We start from the raw sequence: 18,103 nt of genomic DNA on the forward strand, positions 1-18,103 counted from the left end.
CTTGCTTGTGGTGCGGCGGCCAACACTGAATGTCAGCGGCTTGTTTACTTTGGTCCTCTTTTTATTGCTGACTCTCTCAACTTAGTGCCAAACTGTGGCCCTTTGCTACATCACTCGCCTGCTTCCTTTGCATAACATATTTCACACACTGGTGTTCCCATTATAACCAGCCAAAGCCCCAGTGTCGACCCATTGAAGAGTTTAAACACACATGCCATTAGGGTTGTCTGTATTGACACAAGCACATTTTGCACATTTACTCAGAGTGGCCTCGTGCTGTGAGAGACTATTCCAGTGAAAGAAAGCCCACAGGTTTGATGCTGTTGTAAGACTCCACCTGAAATACATCTTTTGAGCAATAACACTGAAAATGAAAGATTATCCAAAGAGATCAATAACGCTATGGGAAAAAAACTCATTGGACTCATTATAACAAGCCAAAAGTAAGTTTGCTATTTTGATCAACCACTAAATAATAACAGTATAGGAAGTTCACTGCAGGTGACATTATGTGACACTATTATAACACAACTGCTTTATAAGCAATGCATGTGTGTGTGTGTGTGTGTGTGTGTGTGTGTGTGTGTGTGTGTTATATCAGTATGCCAGCTGCATGAAGTGGGTCACCAGTGCATACAGTCGTGATGCTGAAAGTTCCAGTCCGTCCCACTGTAGAGCATCCATATGGCATTGTATTGCATCATGGTTGAGGGCCCTGCATCGGGTATCATTTCACATTGGGCAACTTTTACATTTTATATCTACCATAGGGGCATCCAAGTCTTTTTTGAACATTGGGACAAAAGAGACAATCCACAAAGAGCATTACTTATGAATGGCTCTGCATTTTCTATGTCATTTTCACCGGCACTGGTCCTTCCGCCAGCATAACACCAGCCCATACCACCATGAAACTGGATCAGAGAATGCTCTGAAGGGTGAACCATTTCCAGGCTTGATCTAATTGCATATTGGCCTTACAGTGCAGTCATAAAATATTTCCAGGGGAAGCATTCTAATATTTGCAATAATGCCCCGCAAAAGAGGCCATATAAAAAATAAAGATGCAGACTATTATATTGTACTATTCCTGAATGATGACCTCCAGGTAATGACATTTCCTGAGGAGAAAATAAATAAAGCGGAGTTCTACTGAATTCCGCATTTTAAATGGCCTCCTGTTGATTTGATCCCTCTGTGCTCTTCTACTGTTGTCTCCCCCTTCACTGAATAACTCACATTCCCCAGTTGTTGCATTGCCTCGTATTATGTAGCATGAGCACAAGCAAGGGCCTGGCAGTGCATGAATAGGGTCAGTTAGATTCCAAACCTCTTCCGATGAAAAGAGCCCTGGCTGCAGTTGGAGACACTGGAGCTGCTCCCGGCAGCTCCACAAAGGCTAGCTTTCAAAAAGGAAAGGAGATGAGGGAAGGGTTAGGGGTTTTTATTTCTTCCTTTCATTCTTTCTTTCTCTTTCCTCATCATCCATGCAACCAGGGATTGTTTGAGTTTTTGGAGAGTAGGAGAAAGACAGATCAGTGTGTAGATCTGTAGAGAGGATCTGCAAGAATGTTGAAAAAAACTAAGGGGTTGAAGAAATACAGAGGTGCACACTATTAGTGGTTCATGGGGATACAGCAGCTGAGCTGTGTGCAACCACAACCAAGCCATGCTGGCAAAGTATGAGTGTTTTCTCACAGCACGGCAAGGTGAAAGGTGTTGTTTACCTTGATGATATTCTAGAGGTGTGCTGGTTCATAGAAAATGCATTAGAAAAGTAGAAAATGCTGTAGAGCCTGACTGCAGCTCGTACAGCTTTGATTTATTGTTATGTATACCTGCTATTTGAAGAATAGCAGTTCCTACAAAGCTTTACAACCACATTATAAACACATAGCTGTTGCACAACAAAGACAAAAGGTTGGCAGAGGAAAACTTTTAATGTTAAGCAGCTGTAGAAATTGTTTGCTTTGTATCAGCAGGGACACAGCTCAAAGACAGGCACGTAGGAGTGAAACTAAACTACAGTGATTCAGTTAGAAGCAGATACATTAGGACTGTTGAAGGAAGGATCCTGTCTCAGTCTGGATGTTAGTCAGCCCTGCTACCAAGCAGGACCATAGCAGCACTACTGGGGTCAGCTGTTCCCCGCTGTGTGGACACAATGTAAAAAACACAAGTGTACATGGCATGACACATCCCTGCCTTAGAGAAATTACATATGTGAACTACTAATTTGCAAAGCAAATGTGTGTTGAAGAAAACATTATGCCAGCCCGATTATGTTTTCTAATAACATATTGGGAAAATGTTGTTAATGAATTAATCCAATGCAAGTCGCAAAGCTTTTGATACAGATCATATCAGCGAAATGTTAATTCATAATTTGTTTTCTGAAAAATGTATATGATCGCTCATGCCTGCTTGCTTTATGGTTATGTTAAGGTGCTAGAGGCACTTGCTTAGGGTTAGATAAAGACTGTGGTGCAGTTTAATACAGAGAAAATGTGCAGTGATTTGAGACACATCTTTGATAACATTCAAGAGAACCAAATGCTTTTGTTGCCTCAACTACACCAGAGAACAGTGTCTTGATGAACCCTGTACTCACTATGCGCTTTGTGCGCTCCTGTCCACATACGATTAAGGTCAATGTTCAGCATAATTCATTCTGTCAAGAGGGGCTCTTTCCTGTGTCAGTAAAACCAGGTCAATAAAGAAATGTTTTGTCCTAAATTACCATGGAAGCACTGTCCTGCACAGAGTCCTGACATCATCTAACCCTACCTAACACCTTTGGAAAGATCTGGACCAACTGCGAGCTAGAGCACAGTGCACATTCAACCTCACTAATTCTGTATCCCTGCAGCCAGGCTCAAAACTATGCAAGATGTCAAGTGTGCACTTTTGGCATTGGGCTGTAAATGGAATCCGCAAAGAGCCAAAGATAGTATTAAAGAGAGAGCAAGAGCATGGAGAGGGAAGAAGATTGTGAGTAACACATATGGGAGTTACATGAGATGATGTGAGCAGCAGTCAGAGGTAAAAAGATGGGAGAGGGTTTCACAAAGAAGAGGACAATAAGGAAGCTTCAAGGAGGAAGAAAGAGGAGTGCTGACTCTGAGCCAGTAATGGACTGACAGTTAGTGAAAATGTGGAGAGCAAATGAGTGGCAGAGGAAATAAGTAAAGGGTATTAAAAGGGAAACGGAGGGTCTTAAAGACATGGAGCAATAGCGAATAAGAAGAGGGGAGATGCAGTAAATGGAGCCGAAGGGAAGAAGGATAGAGAGAGAGAGAGAGAGAGAGAGAGAGAGAGAGAGAGATGACAATAGCGAGTAATAAGAAAAGGAGTAGCCTAAGGGAGGGATGAGGGTGAACAGGGGAAGCAGAGAGAGAGAGAAGAACAAAATGAGAGGGGGTGAGTGAGATCGAGCGGCCGAGCGAGGGGAGAGGCTCCACTGCGTGTCTGAGAGACTCTGCTGTAAAATGCCAGCCCACACAAAAGAACAGGTGTTTGACGGTTTAGGGTTTCAGGCAGAGGGAACTGATGGGATAACAGGCATGTTGACATTCACCGACGACAAAGGAGGCCCTGTTCGTGGACGTTGTGTTGTTTTAAGGGTGAAAAATATGCATAAAGATTTAGGCATTACGGGCCGTATGACGATGACAGCTATGAAATGTTATTCAGCGGATATCTCGGGGCAAGATCGTTATTACACTCTGACAAACCTTGACATTAAAAGGCCTTATTTAAGCACACAGAAACCACAAAAAGTTTAGTTTTTTTCTTTTTACTGTTCCCGAATTCAAGCCCAAAAGTGCAGTTTCAGGCTTGACATTAAGCTGTCTTTAAAAGGTATTGCTTTCTGTCTAGGTGATAGTTGAATAATCTGAGGTCCAGAGGGAAATTCAATATCTTGAAAAGGACAGCCCTCGAGGGGAACAAATTACTGTTTTAAGTGTCACATGCTGACAGGTGAGAGGCCCGGCCTTCACAGCTCATTTATTGCAGCTCTTTGTCAAATGTTATTGTCCATGTGCAAGCCGATCGAGCACACAGCCTGCTCTTGCTTTTTGCTGCTGATGTGCGCAGTAATGTGTGTTAGTGGTTTCCTTGCATAATGACGACGGTAATAACATTACAGTGTGGCCATAGATCAGAGGGTAGGTATAAGTGCATCACTTGATGCGACAGTGCTATTGATTTTAAGCGATCAACACGCTTTGTTGCAAGATAACATTTTGTTTTTTTAACTTCCGCAAACTCACCAGGGGCTCTGTTAGGCGGGGGAATGTCAACCTCATCAATAACCAACATACATACATCCATTAATGAGGAAAATGGACTGCTGAAATGATTTTTCTCCATAATTTCTTTAAGCCTTTTCAATCATTTTGTGTTTTCCTTCCTGCTTGTCTCCGTCCGTTCGCAGTGGCCTGAGACGGATCTTAATGTCAGCCAGCTGAGAAAGGCTAGGCCAAGAGATGTGAACTATAAGCCACACTACATCACTGAGTTAACAGATTAGCCTGAAGTGGAGCGATGCATAACAGACACAGTCAATGTAATAGCCCTTTACAAAACATGAGGAGATGTCCAACATTTGAAAAATTAGCGAGACGCCTTGTCTCCACCTTACTGACATCTATATACATGAAGACAGATGACACAAGATACAGGTAAGGCACTGTATAATGACTTCTGTCTCATCCAGTATCATAGTTTTGCGCTGTATCTCTTTAATGAGACAATATGTTGAAAAATGACTGTGACTGCGTCTTTTGTTTGTTAAGATATGTTCTAATATATATTGTCTTGGGAAGAACTGACAGCTTGCAGTTTCACAGAACAAAATAAAGGCACTGCAAATATATATATGATAAAATTAGTCATCCAGTTGTAACACTGGATACCTGGTCTTGTTTTCAGTTTGCCTGCTTCCTGCCTGGATTTTATTAACATATGCTTTATTTTTCTACAACACACTACAATTAATTTTGAAGCTCAAATTATCAATAGATGAATCAAACGACAATTTTGTTAATTGATCCCATTGATATGGGACTGTTGATTGAAACAGTCCCATATTTTCCAACACCTGTTTTGGGGGAAATAGGTTCTTTTAACACAAAAAAAACATGTTCAGATAAGATACCAAAACACTATTAGTCCAAGTACTGTATACGATTCATGTCCAAGTCTCATCATAATTGATAATGTCCAAGTAATACTGTATCTGTACATGATCAACCCTCTTTAACTTTACTGGATCTGGTCTTACCACTGCCATGACTGAGGTGGTGATGTCTGCAGTCCCAGTTCCATTAGTGGCTGGTACATTTGGTTTGCCCAATGGACTCATGGACCCAGCAGTTCTAACTTTCTACCAAATCATGTGGCCTGGCCTAGATACACATGAAATGTAACAGCCTGAAGCTTCTATTTTGTACCATTCTCCTCCCTAACCATATTTCAGGCTTATTCTCACAAGGGCAAAACTATGTCCCTCCCAGGCACAAAGCAGCAAAGTGATGTAGACGGAGGGTACCCAGCAGAGTCGGCTGTCAGGTGCGACAAATTAATGGAAAAAATCTAAGCGGGCGCTGCTGCCAGGCATGCGGGGTGGCAGCTGTTCAATGAGAGACCCGCTCTCGCTACTGCACACATTATTGTGGCATGTAAACTTGTTTCAGGTATCACTCAGACCATGTTTACGAGCTCTGATTTCTCCTGAAAGGTGAAGCCTGGACGAAGGGGAGCAGAGACCAGCTGTCGGTGAAGCCCAGTGGATTTGAGTCAGCAAAGAGGCTCTGCTGTTAATGATTGCTCTCAGGGATGGCTATTACACCACTGAAGGTGAAAATCAATGCTTACATATATTATGTGTTTTTGAGTTTTTGTTATGTTATATATATATTTATATTTTGGTTATAACTTTCCAAAATGCCTCACATCGTCAGGTTTCTCCCCTATCCCTGCCAGGCTTTTCACCGTGCCTTATCCCTCTGACTCTCATTCATCCAGCCACTGTTTACAGAGGCAAACCTCTGAAACACTGAGCGTTGTCGTCACAAGTTCACTGAGTTTGAAATCATACCCGGGTGCACGCCCCCTTTTCTCTGTCTCTGCGCCACTGAAATGTGTTTGTCTGATTGCTTCTGAAAGCCTGCACTGACCTGAAAACAACTTCCAAAATTATAAATAACCCCCTCCCCCTCCCCTCCTTTAATCCAGTAGGTTGCATGATGGGAAAGTGGCCCCCTCGTTCACACATCCAATCAAAGTCTTTAGAAAAGATCAAAGGTGTCTCTGGACACTAATGCAAATCTCTAAAGATTAACACCGGATGAAACCACTGTGGAATTTTCAGCAACTCCGAGTTAAACCCCGAAAGCCACTGACAAAAAAAGGGGAAGTCAATAGCAGCTAAAGGGCCCTACTTGAAATGATCGGCCCATCCATTGCTTAACTTGATAGAGTCCCTCTAGTTAATGCTGTTTCATGTTTCAAGGGCATGTGGCTGCACTTTCAGGCAGCATTTTTAGTAATTTTGTGTCTGCACCTCCTGAAACATTTCCTCATTAAAGGTAGTCCAATATGTTCCCTCTAATAGACTAATGTACAGGTATGTATCACTTTGCTTTTGTCTTTTTGTCAAAAAGAATCTGCTCTTGTCAAACCAATTGTTTGTTTGCAATGAATAATAGAGGAGCAGAACCACTGAACATGATGAGGTACACCCTGTCAGCACTGATTTTCAGATAGCAATGAATTGAAACTATTTAATTGACTCAAACATCACTTGTAGTGAGTAACTCTTACATAATGTTAATGCAACCAGCAACAAAATCTGACCATCAAGGTCTGAAGTCCCATGTTACTCCCATGTTACTGAGACACTTTGACAGACATAATGTATAGTGGTGACCCTGAATAGTCAACTATTCGATTATTCAACCAAAGGAGCTCGATTCGATTTCCAATCGCACAGTCGAATAGTTGCAAAAATGTGGTTATGAAACAAGGATCATTCCATTTCGGCTATGGGGGTACTGAATGTCTGATTTTACATGGAATTGCTAAGTCTCTCATAGGAAATCATGATGCATCGCCCGTTGTGGTATACATATCAGCCTATTACTTTTAATAACAATTTAAAATTAGCTTTAAATCAATCGCACTAGTGTGCATGAATAAAGCACAATTTTTAGTCGACTAGAGGCAAGACTAGACCAATCATATATATTTGTGCGATAAATATTAGGCTACCTTAAGCACAATTAGCTATTTTTTGTATGGATCAAAGTGTAAAAACAGCAGTCCCACATCTTTTCTGAATTGTATATTCACCAACTAATATGGTAGAATAAATGATGATTTGACGTTTTAACACTTTCTTGTTCAATTAAACCGACTTTAACATGTTTTCTGTCACTGTTTCCAGTCCCTGCTAAGCTTAGCTAACTAGCTGCTTGTGTTAGCTTCATTTTTGCCACAAGCATCTATCCCAGAATGTTAAACTATTCCCTTTTACAACAGGTGTTTTGGATTTATATCACACCAGCTCTTGGGCACATACCTTACAGTTCTAAAAAAAAAATGAAAGCAGGGACATCTTGAAATCATTATCATATTTAATAAAAGCCTGGTGTACACAGTGTCTCTCATTCTCCGGGAAAATCGTTCCTTTTTGAAAATAATGAGCATGCAGTTTGTTCTCATCTTTCATTATCACCCCTCTGCTTCGTGTCACTTCTAAATGTGTGTTTTTTTTGTCTTGAACAGGTGTAATTTCAAATTAATTTCAAGATTGCATGGAAAGCATTCAACACATTATTGCTCTGATGTAGAAGCACTCCATGTATCTCTTGCTGATTGGTTTCTGAATGTGAAGCTTAGCATGCGGCAGTGATTCCCATGCAGTGTCCTGACCGCTGCAATTTGCAAAGGGCCCGGGTGAGAGAGCTGTGCACTCATTCAACCGTTAAGTGAACACCCAATCGCAAGGGCTGAACTGGTGCACCAGCTAAGTTACAAGTTGTGACAAGCTCAGATGGCTCCCTGACTCTTAGGCCATGGTATTTATTAAGGTCTATTCAGCTCTGTGTCTTGCAAAATAAACAGAGTGCCAGGCTGCTAGAGAAAGTGCTGACAGTGAGCATACTTTATCCAGGTTGGAACAGAAGGGGACTGAGCCTTATAGCCCTTAGGATGCCGAGCCTGCAGGGGGAAGAGCGAAGCAATACTAACTCTGCCGACGGGGCCCTATTGGTCCAACTACGTAAGCAGACCTTCTCCCTTCCAGTTGACTTCAGGTGCAGTCATTTGCAGAATGAAATGGTTGTTTTGCTGTAGAGAAAGAGCCAGATGGAATGTGTGTTGGAACGGAGGGGGGGAGAGAGAAAGGGAGAAAGATTACGAGATAGAAAAAAGAGAGAGAGACTTGAAGAGCACTGTGCTCTGCTGCCAAAGAGGGTAATGAGGAGAGGATATGCAGTGTTACTGAGTGGTTCATTGACATGCTAAATGTCAAAGGTGAAGGAAAAGTCTCTTGTTAAGCCAGTGGCTTGCCTTTTTAAGCGCCGTGGTGTATTGATGTGAACTCCTGCATCAAACCTGACTGCTACTGCTTGTTCTCTGCCACAACTCATGTAAATCCGCTAGGGTATATTCAGTATCAGGAAGTGAGCTGCAGGTCTTAAACAAACAGTAGGTAACATTAGCCTGCAAGTCCAAGTTATAAGAGCTATCAGACAGCAATATCTGATATCAACAACTTTTGTATAGATCTTTGAATCACACATGTTGCAAATCGATTTATTTTGTTTGTTGCCAATAACCACAAGAAGCAAGGACAAAATGGCACACAGTCACATTTTCACTTTAAATATGTTTTAACCAATGGATTCAATTTGTCGCTGATAGACATTGCTGTGCCATTTAGATGTACGGAACGTTGCAGTGTGATTCCGCTCACTGTGTTGGTGTGTTTTGGCCCACAACTTAAATATAACATCAATCGTGTTTCTAGTAACAGCAGCTGTTGTAAAACATGCAATGATGCCAGTTTATTTTTGTTTATTTGTTAAAAAACCATCTCACCATGCCTCTCCTGTTCTGTCCATGGAAGATTTTGAGTAAAGGTCAGACTGTGCTGGCAGCTTCTGCAAGAACTCTTCTGCTGCATCTGCTTTGTTGTGTTCATTCTGGCATGTTGAACTTCACACTTGGCATCCGGTGTGTTTAGGGCTGCGGTGAACACCAAACCGATGTACACATTTCTTCACTCGCTTCACTGGCTGGGTTCCCTGATCTGGCATATTTACCCAACAAACATCTGCCTCGCCCTCCCTGAAAGTGAATGACAGCCAGCAAATGTGCTACATTGTCTGACTGCAAAGCACCTCAAGATTTGCTGTTGCTGGTTGCTGTTACTTATATTACATTTTTGTTTGCAATTCAGCACAACACAATAATTTAACCTGCAACATTGACTTGCAAATGAGGATTTTGTTTCGCTGCTTGGATTTGTTTGTGTGCATGCCTGGTGAGAATTTTCGGCTGTGAAGAATAATCAAGGAATTTGGATGTTGTATTGTGTCAATACAGTAGTTATAACAAAACTTGAATTGAACTGAAAATAATCACATTTATCTGCCGTACAATAATAGATAAAACCGAGAATAAGATACAAACTGCAGTGTAGGTCTTGATGCACAGTGGGTGGAGGGCCCTGAGGGAAGAGGATTTACACAGGGGAAACCAGAATCATCGGAATTCAATTTCAAGATCATGGGGTGATGACCCCACTTTTAGGGAGAGCCTCAGGAGAAGGGCTTAGAGATTGGCTGCCCAAACCCGACGCCCACCAGCTCTCCTCCCAATTTAGACACACACACACACACACACAAACACACACACACACACACACATGTGGATGTACACATCATCCTGTGGTATCTAAGGAGGGTTAATCACTTCCTGAGACCTTGGGCTGTGGGGCCGGCCTGGGCCAACATGGTGCTCAAGCATTCAGACCACATCTCTGTCTCAATCTATTTGTTTTTGTCCTTGTGTGTCTGTCTTTCTTCCGTTTTGTGTAACCATCAAGCCTTGACTCTAGTTTATATGTTGAATACAATGGCCACTCTTTTACATTTATGTTTGGTATTCAGGGAGGAAATATAACACATCATCCAAAAGATAATAGTTGAATAAGGGAAGCACAGATGGGGAGTTAAATGACCCGGCGAGGCTCAATCCCCCACTGCATGGCTGTAGCAAGTTGTCTTCGCCCTCACTCTCACTGTCCTCCACTCCACAGTGGCCTCCTCCACTCGGCTGTGAATACTGATGCAGGCTGTGTGGGCATGATGGGAAATGTCAATTGGAGAAAACTGGCCAGGCTGCTTGTTAGGCCATTCCTCTGCGGAGCTCTCTGTATACACTGCCCTCAAGAGGCTCAGCAAGACTCTGCAGAGCAATGTCCAGCTAAAAGAGCAAGGGTTATAGTGACTGATTGACAAACTCTTCAGCTGTGGCAACAGGGCAAAAATATTTACTTTTAAAACTTTGGGCTTTTCAAAAAGTAGAACTCGAAAGAGCTTTTGGTTTTAGTTTTTCAAAATAATCAGGACACAGGTAGAGATTTGTACAATTTGTATTTGTTGGAAAAAACCATGCTACACACGGAAAATTGGATCTTATCTTATAAATAGTTACTGCTTGTTGATAATGTTGATAGCAGCTGTTTTTTTAATGATTTCTGGCAGCAACACTATGAAAATCATGTGACCACTGGGTGAAAATCAGCTAACTAGTATTCTAGGGTTAAAAAGGTAGTATTATAAATCTTGAATGACTAAAAAATAACATCCTGTATTTTTGAGGTTGAATTGACAAATACCTCATGACCCTGTGAATTATGTCTATTTATATCAAGAGCAAAGATGGAAAGAGCTTGACATTGTTATACAGCCTCAATATTTCTTACAGAGGAGGAGGTCTGTGAAAATGTATGGCTTGCTAACGAGTGACTTCAACACAAAACCGCCATTAACTGATAAATCATAAAAGAAAACATACACAAAGTAACATTTTGAATAACCAATACAAATTACAGAAGAACTCCTGAATCATCATGTTTTAAGTAAACGTATCTTTAGGCGATTCCATTCACTGCAGTAAACAATCTGGTCTCCCATATTTAGAGAATGGGTAAAAGTGGAAGAACATCAGCTCCACTATTCTAGCTGCTAAAGAAAATACTTTGGCAAAACCACAAACAAAAACGCTTAAAAAACTAAAGAAAGAGCAATTGGGAAATTCCAAACATGACCCTGTCAGCGGCCATGGACTTGGGAGCGATTGAAGCCTATTCATTCATAAGAAAAAGAAGAAAAGAAAGCATGTACACAAAACATATGGAAGTGTTTTTTTTTTCTGAACCAGTTCCACATGGAAGCATTATTACCCACAGCAGCATGACATGCTCAGAGGGCGGGAGAGACAGAGGGCTCTTGGTTTCTGCACCCAACAGAAATCATGTTTTTAGACACTGGTATCAGATGGAGGGAGAAGAACCCAGCACCACATAAATCTCAAGAGCCCCTCCACATATGGAGCCAATTTTATCAAGTGGTCTTCTCCGGTAATTCCCTCAGTCGAAAAAGGAATCATCAAAAGCCTCTCTTCTCTCTGTCCGTACTCCTCCCATTAGGCCAGGCATGCAGCAGTATGTCTTCATGTCCACAGAGCCTCCTCTTAATCATTATTTCTTTCTCTGCAGCAGTGCACAGCTGATGATTGGAGGCTCTCAAGGTCTTATTCCAAAAAACAAGACAACAAAAAACCTCTTGTGTTGCAGTATAACTTCCAGACTTTGACTTTCAAATACCTTTGCCTAACAATACCAAATAAATGATCAAGCCTCCCCCATTCGAACATTTATTATTCATAGTGAGCCTTGTCAAGCTATCTGATCATGTTTCATTAGCTTAATTTCCTTTTGATCAAACTGATAAACATTGAGATGTAAATGTGTTGACTGCTGTGGTGTCCTGCTATGTTTTTTTATCGAGAGATCACTTGTCAGTCAAAATGTTTTTGTGTTATACCTGTGTTCCCTTTTTGTTGTTGTTAAATTCTTCTTTTCCCTTTTACTGCCTAAATACAACGATACTGATACATTTTCACCTCCTCATCTCAGAACAAAAAAACTAGCCATCTAGTCCACAGTCCTGAAAAGACAGGCCATAACTTGGTTATTTTTTTAGCCTGTTAATATCTATTTCATACTATGGTTAATATACAGTGGAAGAACCGTAAATGTGTTCAAACATACTCAGAGTTATTCACGGGAAAGTACAGAGAGAATTTTTTTTTCTACTTGCACATGATCATCTAGTCATACTTGTGCACATGCATTTATGCTATGTTATGTTAGAAGTTTGAATCGATTAAAAAGTAAAACATTTGTTGAAATATGATTAGGGCTGTCAAATTAACGCGTTAATTTCGATTAATTAATCACAGAAAAATTAACGCGATTAAAAAAATTAACGCAGATTAATCGCACTTCTATAATGCCCTTTGACCCGGTGCAAAAGTGGTGCGTAGCTGCACCGAGCTGCACCTGAAGCAGACACAGCCCGCGCGGGTGAAAGGGAGAAAAGTAAAGAGAGAAGCAGGGGGCCGAGGCATGGACATATAAAGAGGGCTCTATGGACGGTTTAATAAGCATGAAGGTAGGAAGACATATTACTTTATTCTCCGCAGCCAGTGTCTGTGCATTATTGATTTAGTGGGTGCAACAATGTAGGCTAGGTTCAAAACAGTATCTCTCAATCTTTCTCCCCGTGTCTCAATTTTGTTTGCTAGCGTCTCGTCGTCCGCGTAAACGTGTGTGTGTGTGTGTGTTTGTGTGTGTGTGTGTGTGTGTGTCTCTCAATATTTTTGCCTATGAGTACGACGATGGTGAATGAATCGGCATAAGCATCTGTGACAGTGCAGCGCTGTCTGTTGTGGAGACAGAAGTTACGAGAGACGGAGAGAGAGCGAGAGAGAGAGAGAGCGAGAGAGAGAGAGAGATAAATAGAGAGAGAGAGAGAGAGAGCGAGAGAGAGAGAGAGAGAGAAACAAACTGTAGTAGGCTATACAGCTGTTTATAAACAGGTATAAAAGTGTCATAAAAGTATGCGATTAATTTAGATTAACTAATCACAGAGCCTGTAATTAATTAGATTAATTTTTTTAATCGCTTGACAGCCCTAAATATGATATGTATCGTCATTTTGAGGAGGCTGGGTTTGTAACTGAGCCATCATCTTAGAGGAAAAGACAGAATCAAAAGGAGATTGGAAATATAATGGAATTGTGACTTCATTCTTGCTGCAGCGCGACCTTGTGACTTCCTTTTAAAAGTGATGGCGACAGAACATAATTCACCTGATTGAACTGATAGAGGTGTGCCGGTCAGATTCACTCACCCAGCGGTCAGCCTTCACCTTCATTGTGTTGCTAATACTATACAAGAAGAAAAATAAGTCAAAGTCGTGTAGCTGTAAACAACACATGGGTCACTACATGGTTGACCCACATTTTGAAACAGTTAAGTGGAGGTTCTACATATGTTTTGTAGATACACCCTGATGGGAATGAAAATACATTCAGATTTAAGTCTCTTTAAAATGACATGCTATAAAATCCACTCAATAATACAGTCAGATTAATGTTTGGTCAAACTAATGTAATAGTTTTCCGATAGACTGTATAGACAGTTTGTATGGTCTTTGATGTTTTTGACCCTTTAACATCCACAGGTCAAGGTTTGTTTATATTAACAATGGTTGAAATGACTACGTGCAGTGTGAAAAGGGTTACTGATGAAAGAGAATTACCACCCATATCCGCAGCTCTATAGCTTCTTGTCTCTTGATTCCACACATATTGAGTTGGTCGAACAGCGTGGTCCCATTTAGTGAATTAAGCTAAAGATAACAATCAGCTAGCCAAATACATGTTTTATCTTGTGTTGGTAGAGCCAGGGGCTAAAAGCTGAGTGAATCTTTTGCCACAAGTCCAAAGGAATTGTTCCATGTCATATCTAAAACAACTCCTTTTGTAGTAATTTAATAAGTAAGTAATTTCTGACCTGACGGCGGAGATGACATCATTGTCTTTTCCTTCCAAAATAGTTACAAATCATTGTTAAAGAAAAATATTTGTTAAGTGTAGAATTATATTATGGTTTGAGTTTAAAGGAGAGGTAAGTGACATGGTCCTTTACGCTAACTTCCTGTCAGTGACTGCAGTTAGCAGTCTCGTCCCTCATCCCTACATCACCCCCACATGAACGTGCAGCCATCTTCATTAGATAGTGCCGCGATGGAGAGCAGTGAGTCATCGATCACAGGCATGGAGACCCGCCTCTTTATAGAACTCTGTCTCCTTATTGGATAAAAATCAGTGGGATATACAAAATGTTATCTGCCAATTACTGAAAAAGCTGAATGACTAGGAGACCTGTGGTATGCACTGCCCATATTGTAAAAGTGATTATTGTATGAAAATAAAGTGATTTAACTAGGGCTGTCAAGCGATTAAAAAAATTAATCTAATTAATTACAGGCTCTGTGATTAATTAATCTAAATTAATCGCATACTTTTATGACACTTTTATACCTGTTTGTAAACAGCTGTATAGCCTACTACAGTTTGTCCGGAGCAGGGGCTTTGCTAAGGCGTGTAAGGTAAATATCTCTCTCTCTCTCTCTCTCTCTCTCTCTCTCTCTCTCTCGCGCGCGCGCTCTCCGTCTCTCGTAACTTCTGTCTCCTCCCCTCAGCCAGCTTTATACATGAACTAGCGCTGAATTTTCTCAAAAAAACAAGCAGACAAAATTACGACTTTCCATCTCCCACAACAGACAGCGCTGCACTGCCACCATTTCGTAGCCTACTAATAGGCAAAAATATTGACACACACACACACACACACACACACACACACACACACACACACACACACACGGGGCGGGTGCTAGACAGCTAGCAAACAAAATTGGAGGAAGATTGAGAGATAGGCCTACTGTTTTGAACCTAGCCTACATTGTTTATTTATTTATTTATTATTCTTTCGGACAATTCCACACAATACACAATTTTCTCTTGCAAATATTCATACATCATACTTTGTGTTGTCCGAAGGGAGACGGAAGAAGTCATTGTTGCACCCACTAAATCAATAATGCACGGACACTGCGGAGAATTAAGTAAGATGTCTTCCTACCTTCATGCATCCCATAAACCGTCCATAGAGCCCTCGAGTCGGCCCCTTTCCCCTGCTTCTCTCTTTACCTTTCTCCCTTTAACCCACGCGCCCGGCCCGGCGAGCTACAGGTGCAGCTGCGCACCACTTTTGCACCGGGTCAAAGGGCATTATAGAAGTGCGATTAATCTGCGTTAATATTTTTAATCGCGTTAAATTTTCTGTGATTAATTAATCGAAATTAACGCGTTAATTTGACAGCCCTAGATTTAACTAGTATATTAAGAGAAAAATATCACTTACTTCTCCTTTAAATACTCTTTGTTGACATTAGGGGAGCATCACTGTCATGGTTGTAATACTAAACACATGGTTAGGTTAATGACTGCAGTCTTTCTTAGAAAACCTTGATTGTTGGTTTAAAACAGAAAAAACAAACAACAGTTGAGGTACTGCTGTCCGATCCATACCTCCCTGACCTTCCATACTTGAGTAAATGTACTTAGTTACTTTTCACCACTGATCACAAGTACTGCCTGATGCACTGTGTAGGTCATACTAAAGGTAATAATGTAAAATCGGCAAACTGGGTTAACTTAATCCTGCTAGTAATAACTGTAGTGAGATGGGGTCACCATGAGCTACTTCTGCTACTGACGCTAAACAAGCTAAATAGATTTAATGCTGTGAGGCAAATTTGGTAGTCATTTTAGGAATAATCTAAAGGTTATTGTTGGTATTCATATTAGGTTTAACCTTTGAAACTTGTCCGTGCTGTCTTGACCACTTTGAGCCACACAAAGCCAGACAGCCACAGTTCCCCTAGACATTAATATTCACTAGCAAATGCATCAGAGAAAATCCCTTCGCAAATCCAGGATGGAATCTCATGTGGATTTCAGGCTGACATTTCACCAATGTGGATGTCCCTCTGGCTTAACGGCTTTAAAAGTGCACCTTCAGCGCTTCATAGTATGTATTATTCCCCCTTATTTGCCAAGTGAAGTCTATAGGTTATATATAATTCATATTTGTTCCCCAGCAGAGGCAAGGTCAGATCTATTTGGAGAGCATTTCAATAGCAACTAATATAAATATGTATTGTTGAGGTGGGCTTTTCAGAATTCCACTCTTGCTTTTTACTGTATGCATGTGTCAATCATGATGGTAATAAAAAAGCGAGCAATACGCATTGACTGCATCATGAGTGGTGTATATCACCTCTTGAATTGAGCAGCATGGTCCTTGAAGCTTGTTCGTTGTATTATACATTTGTAGATGTTTTCTACGCTTCTATCTCCCACAGAAATTCCTGTTATTTTTTACAAGTTTGTCCTAAAGTGATTCTGACTCCCACTACAAATTAGAAAGGCTACTGGTCATGGATGAAAAACTGTTTTGGGATTTAGTTTGTTTGTGATTAAATTCACTAAATAATTGGATGTGAGTTGACTCTCAGTTCAACCCATTGACTATAATAAAACGGTGTATTTACATTTGGTCTTTATGGTGACATCAAACACTCCAAGCCCCTCTGGGTGGTACAATACACTCATTACTCCAAATAATAATCGGCTTAAATTGTCAGTTTTTGACAAATTTTTCATCTTCCTGTTTAGAGAAATCCAAACAAAGGCAATAAACCTCAGCCCCATCATTATATTTACCTTTTCTTCCCATTTTGTGAAAGACCCAGGCCCCATGGCCCACTTTGGCTAGCCTACAGGGCTAGAAAAAAGAAGCACTCCCATCGATCACCTGGCACACATGTCAGGATTGCCCTAATAAAAACGAGGTGTAAATAATGCAGGGGGCAGATATGGCACACAGCACCATTTGCTGTGAGGAGATATAGGCTATAAAAACACAGCAGCACTGTTTGTCTCAATCTGAGCCGCTTCACTTTCCTGTTTGCCACCATTTTAGCGAAATACCACTCCATACGCCAGATTCACAATGTGTTTGAGCAGGATGTTTTGTTTGATTTTTGGCAAAGCAATTGCACTTTTGTGAGTTGCTTTTTGCCAAATATTTTCATAGTAGGATATAGTTTTTTTTGCAATGCTTTGAATGCTGCCTTGTTTGCAATACTGTAGTGCAAACATGTTTCAATCCAAGAGAAATCCAGACTGAGAGTCTACATCTATGTTAGTAGCTGTGAGGCTATACTTCAGACACATTGGTGCTTTTCAAATCTAACCTGGTCAAAGTAATTGACCAGATATTGAACAAATACAAATTATCATCACAGAACGTATAAAGATTATTTGTGAGGAGGACCTACATAAATATATGACTATAGAAAAAGTCAGGAGATCACCGTGGTCCGTATTCATCCTCTGAAAGCTGATAATGTATGTACCAAGTTCACAAATGTCACCACAAAATTGCATCATAATCTTTCAAATAGGTGTTGAGTTATTTTAGTCTCTAGACCAAAGTGGTGAACCAACCGAGAAAAAGACCAAGATGACTATTTCTAGGAGTAAAGTGGAAAAAAACATACATTTTTTGTCTGATCTTTTGAAGTTACATCACTTGGCAAACTACATGTATCAATCATGAATAGTTTTCTTAAATAGACAAATATTCAGTTTAGAAAAGGACTTAATAGGAAATGCATTTAGGTCAAATCAGTTCAGATCTACTGTTTTATATTCTTCATCTAGAGCTTTCCAAATATTTTGGAGTAGATACTTCAAATGTTTTTGTGTACAGAGTCTTTTATAAAAATTTGCTTAATTTTTATAAAAATCGGCCATTTTTCCATAGGGAACCATTGGTTTACGCGCGTACATGGCGCGTAGATGCGTTACATGCGCTAAAGCAACA

The sequence above is a fragment of the Ammodytes marinus genome (genome assembly GCF_949987685.1).
Source record: "Ammodytes marinus genome assembly, chromosome: 10".
Taxonomy (NCBI): Eukaryota; Metazoa; Chordata; class Actinopteri; order Uranoscopiformes; family Ammodytidae; genus Ammodytes; species Ammodytes marinus.